Raw genomic sequence first — 9638 nt, forward strand, 5'->3', positions numbered from 1 at the left:
TTTATTTTTTTAAGTTATATAAAATTTACTTAATTCAATAGTTTGTTAGTGTTAATAAATAAGAGTTAAATACTGCTATTAACTACAAATATAAAAATATATATAAATAAAAAATAAAACACAATTTTAAATTGTATTAGTTTTTATTTTTTTTCTTCTTGATATTAATTAATATGAATAAATCATTAAAATAAATAAATTATATATAATTTAAAAAAACAAAAACAGAAAACAAAAATAAATATATTATCAAACTAGACAATAATTAATTTTATTTACCAATTAATTAGTTAATTAATTGTTCATCATGTTGTTTTTAGTTTTAAAATTTTTTGATTTGACCTTTTTCAGCTTTTAGGGAATATTTTTTTGATAATAAAAGGCAATAGTGGCCTTTTAAAAAAATAAAAAAATAAAAAGGCAATGGAACCTGTTAATTATTATGTTCTCTGTAACTAATTCTGGCATGCTTATCAACAATAGTTGATAAAAAGTTTGTTTTGATTTCTTTATACATCCTTTTAAATTTAGATTGTCCGAAGCAATACACCTTTCATTTGAAGTGTCGGATTTTGCAAATTACGTGTGGGACTGTCAAATATATTGTAAGCATTTTTTTGTTTTTTTTTGTTTTTTTGTTTCATTGTTTGAAAGCACATTATAAGCATGTAATTGGTTTGATTTCATTTAAAAAGATTTAGCAATCAGATTATAAGTTGTCTAAAAGAAAAGGAAAGAAAAAAAAAAATCAGGTTGTTATTTATTTATTTTTTTTTTCTTTTAATAAAACCAAATTGTTAGTTACTTATACATCGATTCATTAACCAGCGACGGATTTAGAAAAAAATTTCAAAGAAGCACCTTTATAAAATAGCGTAAATTATTTTCAATTTTTGTTTTTAAGCAATACAAACATATAAGAAGATGAGATATTGTTTGTCCATATCATAATCTAACTAATTAAATTTTTCACTAATATTTTTTTTATTCTCTCTATGCAAAAATAAATAAAAAAGATATAATTTAAATGCTTTGGCAATCATAAATTGATTAAAAAATTGATCGTACTCGTTGAAGTAAAAGAACGAGGAAAAAAATTATAAGGAATTAATTACCCAAGGTAATTTGAAATTTAGAAAAAAATAAAACCATAAATAAATATAATAACAAGCATTTTTTTTAATTTGCATATAATTGTATTTGAATACAAATTTTAAGTATTATATTTCTAAGTTAAGCTAAAAAAGTATTATATTATATGATAAATCTAAAGTGATCAAAATTTTTTATTAAAATTTTGATAATTTATAAATGGTTAATCTATCTGTGTATATAATGTAATATCAATTTAATATTATTAAAAAATTATCATATAATTGATTATTAAAATTTTGATAAAAAAATTTGATACCTGTAACATTGCTCTATATTATAAACACTAATAGATAAATATTTTGATTATATCAAACAATTAATGTTGAAAAGAAAAAGGCATAAAAAGCAGATAATTATAACAAAATATTTTTAAAAATAAAAAAATTTGGCAAGGAGATAACATGAAGGGGGCTCATGGGGCATTTTTCCAAGAAGAGTAGGATAAAATAGTAAACTGATAAAGAAAATTAAAAAAGGAAAAATTGAGGGTAGGGGGAGGAGTGGGAAGGGGGTCACCTACCCCTAGACTCTATGTAGGTCCGTCGACTTTTTGTTAATGGTTAATTTGGATTCCTTTGGTATTTTATTTCCTCAAGTAACTTAAACTCGGTTAGAAAGTCCAATTCAAAAGGCTTCTACTCAAGGTTTGTATAATAATTCCCACTTCTTATCTTATAGTCCAACAAACTGCAAATGTGGAGAGTACAAAAACACATCTACAATTTCATTAAACAGGATTACTTTATGAAACACGCATTTTTTATTTTTTATTTTTTTTATCTTTTGTATTTTTAATTTTAAGAAAATTGTTTGGTTTATTTAATTTATATAAATTAAATATAGTCCAGTCCAGAACTTACTGAACACAGATCACCTATCATCTAGTCAAAACTGTACCAAACACATGACAGTATCAAATATATCCAATCTTCCATTGTTCACCTCCATGACCAACCACAACATAGATTAAAGAAATTGATTTTTAAAATTATGAAGTGAAAGTGTTTTATTTATTTATTATTATTTTTTGTGTTTCTTCTGCTACCATGTAATGGATGACTTCTTCTTTTCTCTCCCCTTATGACATCGTTTTTTTTAGTATGATTTTTCCTCTCAAATAATAACTATGAACAAAAAAAAAGTCCATCTAATAATTTGCTAATAGAAACAAAACAAACGAATTAAATTAGGAATGAAGATTTGTTTTTCTTTGGTTTCCAAGAATCTATGATTATGTTTATATATGTATGTATATTTATATCATTCATTTTGGTCTAGTGATTATAATGCCTAAAGTACAATGAGCCATATATGGATAGAAATTTGTGCATCATGGGTGGGTCCATATTCCCATATTAATAATGCGAGACATGATGTTGCCCATCATAACTTAAATATTCTAGACTATTAGATCAAAATCCTATATATCAAAACATTATATACATCATAAAGCTGTATTCATCAAAAAATTTTAAAAACCGTTTGAAAACTACATATCAAATTTATAAAGGAAATTATTTTTCAGAATTTTATTTTTTTAAAAATTAATTCCACTAAAAATTTATCTTTTTAGTATTTAGTAAACAATGAAAAATTTAGAACATATAAATAATTAAATTAATTTGTATTTAAAACTGAGAATAAATTTGTTTTTAATAAAATATATAAGATAAATTACAATGAGTGTTATTGGCAATGCATCAATGTCATTTTTGACTCGTAAGCATATATATTCCTTGTATGGGTACCATTCATTCCCCTCACAAGATAAGTATACTTTGTTTGTCATAAATTTTTCTAGGAAAGCAGCTATAAAATTGAAAAGATTGAGGCATCTCTCCTATACAAATAAGAAAAAATTACTTGGATAAGTAATCCATTCATTATGTTATCAAAATTAACAGCCAACTATATCAATTATTAATCTATGTACTGACCCAAAGCTGTATTTGTAGAAAGAAGAGAATTTTAGGATGACCCTTTTCTGGGGAAACAACTTTCAAGAAACAACTTTCAACCCCACTTTCTCATTTTCTTATTTTCATGCCAGCAATTTTTACTTTTAAAAACTTCCTAAATACTAGAAAAAAGAATTCACTTTTGCATAAAATCTCAAAGTCTTACTAATTTTGATACAATCCAAATAAAATTTTGAACTAAGATGTGAATTTATTTTGTTGGGCAAAAAAAACCATTGTTTTTTAAGACAATAATCTTAAATTAAAATTTTCCACCATTTATGGGAAACAAAAAATAAAGTGAAAATAAAGGTGAAAATTATATTGACTAATATATTTAACAAGATTCAAAAGTTTATTACTGTAGCTAAGAGGAACAAAGTCAAATAACAACAACTTGAATATATGGTATGCATTCTGTAGTCAGATAATAGATTAGCAATTTGAGAACCGGCATCTACCTCTGAACGTTGGAAAAGAACAAATCAGCAGCTACCTCTAGACGTCGGAAAAGAACAAAGTTAAAATTGTGTAGTTTGCAAACAATTATAGTGGAATCCCAAAAAGGCCCAGCTAATCCCAAAAAGGCCCAGCTAAACAGAGAAAAAGGTTTAAGGAACAAAGCCAAAACAGCTGGGAAAGTTCAACAGACGAATATAAGTTAAACACAAATTTATTCTCAACTATATATTACTTTAATATTACAGGGACAACCAGTGACAATATAAGTTTTGAATTTAAGTAAACCTAACAAAAATACACATACACACACACATACATATATATACACACACACACATCCAAGGAGGTGGATCAGTTGAAAGGAAGCCGATGGATACATCACACCTGCTAGCATGAATTATGGGTTCAAATCCTAGTATGTCTTGATTAAACTTTAATGTGGATTTCACGTGCTGCATACCGTAGGAGAAGGTGACAGTGACAGTGGATTAGATAGTTTGTGAATTTCCACCGGTTATAAAAACACAAGTTGCTAATGATTTATAGTTTCTAAAATCTAGATCGATGATATTAACCAGGAGGTCATTTTTTCTTTAGAAAAAAAAATATATACACACACATTATCCTAAATGCTAGAAGAGTTGGTGACTCGATTGATCAATTCAAAATACCAAAACAAAAAACTCCATCAAGAGAGAGAGAGAGAGAGAAAGAGAGAGAGCTGAAATTAGGGCTGTGAGAATATATATATTATCAATATTAAAGAGAGCTGAACTTAGGGCCCTGAGAATATATATATATATATATTATCAATATTAAATTTATTATGCCTGAAGAAGATGAACAAATTTTGTCCAATTTAAAGTTTAAACTATGCACCTGAAAATACACCTTTATCTATTTAATTTTAAATTAAATATTTTTTATTTCATTAGAAATCGATCCTACTTGATTATATCTTATTCTTATTCAATTTCAATAGGCGATTCTGTTCATACACCTTATTTTGCTTATCTGGACCTACCATATCCTATTGATGGCCTCTACTCCTGTCCTAACTCGTCTGAGAGTGAGATAGGGAATCAACGTTGTATGGCTTCTAAATAGCCTTATAAGCCCTATTTTGAGCTCTTGATGCCTGATTAGATCTGATATAAATGAGTTACTGTGCTTATCTAGTTTTCCGAGGATAAAACTTTAAAGGAAATAAAGTGAACCACGGTTGTGGTGCACGAACGCATTCCTCTAGTTCCTAGCTCGTCCAGGAAGAATATTTATGTGAATACTCAATCTAATCTCATAGCTAAGCAATCATATAATATAATAATCTTTTGTCTTTTTGAGGAGGAACCCATGAGAAAGCATGGTATTGGCCAAATTAAGAAACTCTAAAACCCCCATATCTTTCGTTCATTTACTGCTAGGGTCCACAAAGTTTTTTACATATAGACTAATCAATTTTAATTAAAGTGCAAATCATTATTTTTGAAACTACTTTAAGAACATAAAGCCAAAGATTGTAGGGTAGGTACGTCTTGAATAGGCAGTGATTCAACACACTTTGTGTCGTTTTCGTCAGGCAAAAAATTTAATAAACAAAAACCACCCACATTCAGTCTATCCACCCACAACCTGAATTTCAAGCGTGACTCCTTGAAAGGAACATAACCAATTGGCTTTAGGAAAATGGTTTTCCCCTTTTTTTTTGGTTTTTGGTAATTGGAAAATGGTTATCCTATTTTAGGGTAAGGAAGTCTCCCCAGTTGAGGACCATTTTTTTTATTTTCTATTTTCAAGCTTATCAATATTCGAATCAGCCGTTCTTGTACCACATAAATTGGTGAAGTTATTGGATCGTAAAATAGTTGTACCATTTGTATGTGAAAGAAGCAAAAATTATGGAAATGGTAGGGTAGAGGTGTATATGCACGTTTAAATTGCTCACCCTCTCATTAATCAATCAACGAAAGCGAAGGTTGTCCTTGTCAAATGGGTTTTTTTCGTTATTGTGTGTCCTAGAAATGAGAATCCCTATCATTTGGTCTTTGTGTGGATGCTAGAATGCACAAGCACAACCATTTCTTTTTTTCTTTTTTCTAGCACTTTTTTTTTTCTTTTTATCGGGTTACAATAATGCATTCTACATCACCAGTATTAGGATTGATGAAATATGAGAGAAAAGAAAGAAAATAATTCATTTCCTTTATTTAAATTGATAAAATTAGTAAAAATGAAAAGATAAGAAAGGAAAAGAAATGAAACGAAAGGACTAGATTTTGCCTATTTTAATGAGTATAGTTTTCTACTCAAAATTTTATAGAAAATGAAAGGAAAGAAAAAGAGTTTTATGAAACTTTTGAATATTTTAAATTATTCTTATTAATTAAATGCTAATTGGTTGAGATATTTTTGTATGTAAAGTATTTTTGTGAAAAAAACATAAATTGTTTTAATTATTTTTTCATTTTTTTTCATTTTCACTAAACAACGATTATTATAAAGATTTTGTTATTTCTCACTACTGGTAATAATTATCAATGTATATGGTAAATTTAATCAAGATATTTTATTATATATTTTTTATTTTAAAATTTTAAAAATAATTTTGTTTAATGGTAACCACTTAATGTCATTTGATATGTAGTTTTTACTGCTAATAATTGTTCATCAACAGTTAAAATATTTTTATTATAAATATTTTTATTCCTTTCCTTTCTTTTCTATTTAATAATAATCTAAAGAACAATTAATAATAAATATATTTTTTTTATTAAATGTATCCTTTCTTTTCCTTTTTTCCTTTCAATCCAAGTACAGGATAAAAGAGAAAATATATAATCTTATAGTGTACTTATGAAGTGCTTACCACTGTATCAACCTCATTTAACTTTTTGAAAAGAGTTTGGTGGCAAAACTTTGTATGTGTAAGGACCACCACTTCGGTTTTTTCATAACTCAATATTAACTTCTTTTTCTGTGTTCTTATTTTATTTTCTTTATAATTGCAATGATATCTTTTTGGTTTTGTAGAATCATGTAGATGCGCAGTCGAATTACATCTGTTCTCAAAAATCATTATTTTGTAAGAAAATGGAGTTCAAACCCCTTGGTGATCACATTAAATTAAACAAAAACATATCTCTAGCTTCAATACTATGCCTTTAACTTTTATATCAAATATATATATATATATATATATATATATATATATATATATATATATATATATATATATATATATATATATATATATATATATGTACATATGCACTTTTCTCTTATCTCAAAATTTTAGACAATTATTTGTCCAAAAGTTCATTAAATTATACGTCAAAGCCACCCTACTGCATATAATCGATGAATTCCTAGATAAAAATTTGTCCGAGCCGGATTACTGGACTAGATAACAAATACCGCAGCTTCCACTAATGATAATCATCATTCATTATAAATAGTAAAATTCTATTTTTTGAGTAAAAATGTTATTTATTATCATTGGTGAATGATTACCAATGAGATTTACATGTTAAATGGTTATGATTAAAAGGTTAATTTTTAAAATTTTGAAATAAAAAATAATAAAATTAAATACTCTGATTAAAATGTACTACGTAGAATGTGCTTGTCACCAGTGATAACAAGTAGCAGGATTTTTCACAATTAGTATGGTAACATAACAACATGTTTTTACTTGAAAATATTATCCAAAGTAATTAGAATGCAGTCGATAAATAATAATAAATAAAAAAACTTTGATAAGATTTGGAGACAAGCTTTATACTTAAGCAGATCCAAAATTTTGGTTAGGGGCTATATTAAATAATGAAATATATTTTTGAAAGCTATAATAATGTAAATTGTTGCATTAACGAATCTTAATGTGTGAAAAATTTCATGAAAACCAACTTGATATTTAATACTTCAAATTAGAATTTGTTTGCTATAATTTGAATCAAACTAAAAATGAATTCTGTTATTCGGAAAACTTTTGTACAAAATTAAAAAATAATTAATTTGATAAAATAAATATTTTACCAGTGAATAATTCTAAAAGTATAAACTAATGTACGAAAAAAGAAAAAAAATGGATTTTTAATCTTAGCCAAAAAAAAAAAAGTAATATAATAATAATAAAATTTTCTAAAAAATATTTTTGTAAGCATAAATAATATAATACATTTTAAAAAAATGTAAAGGGGAGCTATTTATTTATTTATTTATAGGGGAACCATTTTGTTTTTATAAAAAAAAAATAAAATTATTTTTTAAAACAATAAATATAATAATTTTTTCAATAAAAAAAAAACCTTGCCTTTTAGATGGTAAATTGAAGAGTCAGTCATACATTCATAAAGTTGTATTTAGTATAACGTTTGAGAAGCTAAAAACAGTTTTTAAAGCTAAGAAGATGCTTTCGAAAATGTTAGAACTTCCAAGTGTTTCAGGTTTCTAGAAGATTTTTTTTTACCAAAACCAGTATATAATGGTTTCTTCATGAATTAAAGAAAAGAAAGCAAAACTAAAAATTATGTTAAATAAGGCCTTCCCCCCCCCCCCCCCCCCCCCCAATTTATGGGCCATCAAAATATTTTGGAAGTAAATTCTGAATCAATATTACAAAATAACACAAACAAATAAATACATAACTAAATAGATATTTAGGTGACATGTAAGAGCATCCCCAGTATCATAGTATCATGCTATTCCGGCATTGCATTGCCAAATTGTAGTGTATAAACAATTTTTACCTACACCAAAGGCAACTTGACAAATTTTGCCAATGCTATTCCCGGTACCAAATTTGGCAATTTGAAATTAACAAATTTTAATGGGTCCAAATAATAAAGTTTTTAAGATGTACACTATTTATTTAATAAGAATTTTAATTTTTGACTACTTTTAATTTATAAAAATAAAAATTAGTGGAATCCTTCACCACTTAAACTAGTGTGTTTTAAAAACCGTTTGAAAACTACATATCAAATTTATAAAGGAAATTATTTTTCAGAATTTAATTTTTTTTAAAATTAATTCCACTAAAAAATTTATCTTTTTTAGTATTTAGTAAACAATGAAAAATTTAGAACATATAAATAATTAAATTAATTTGTATTTAAAACTAAGAATAAATTTGTTTTTAATAAAATATATAAGATAAATTACAATGAGTGTTATTGGCAATGCATCAATGTCATTTTTGACTCGTAAGCATATATATTCCTTGTATGGGTACCATTCATTCCCCTCACAAGATAAGTATACTTTGTTTGTCATAAATTTTTCTAGGAAAGCAGCTATAAAATTGAAAAGATTGAGGCATCTCTCCTATACAAATAAGAAAAAATTAATTGGATAAGTAATCCATTCATTATGTTATCAAAATTAACAGCCAACTATATCAATTATTAATCTATGTACTGACCCAAAGCTGTATTTGTAGAAAGAAGAGAATTTTAGGATGACCCTTTTCTGGGGAAACAACTTTCAACCCCACTTTCTCGTTTTCCTATTTTCATGCCAGCAATTTTTACTTTTAAAAACTTCCTAAATACTAGAAAAAAGAATTCACTTTTGCATAAAATCTCAAAGTCTTACTAATTTTGATACAATCCAAGTGAAATTTTGAACTAAGATGTGAATTTATTTTGTTGGGCAAAAAAAACCATTGTTTTTTAAGACAATAATCTTAAATTAAAATTTTCCACCATTTATGGAAAACAAAAAATAAAGTGAAAATAAAAGTGAAATTATATTGACTAATATATTTAACAAGATTCAAAAGTTTATTACTGTAGCTAAGAGGAACAAAGTCAAATAACAACAACTTGAATATATGGTATGCATTCTGTAGTCAGATAATAGACTAGCAATTTGAGAACCGGCAGCTACCTCTGAACGTTGGAAAAGAACAAATCAGCAGCTACCTCTAGACGTCGGAAAAGAACAAAGTTAAAATTGTGTAGTTTGCAAACAATTATAGTGGAATCCCAAACAGGCCCAGCTAAACAGAGAAAAAGGTTCAAGGAACAAAGCCAAAACAGCTGGTAAAGTTCAACAGACAAA

The sequence above is a fragment of the Ziziphus jujuba genome, chromosome 6 (genome assembly GCF_031755915.1).
Source record: "Ziziphus jujuba cultivar Dongzao chromosome 6, ASM3175591v1".
Classification (NCBI taxonomy): Eukaryota; Viridiplantae; Streptophyta; class Magnoliopsida; order Rosales; family Rhamnaceae; genus Ziziphus; species Ziziphus jujuba.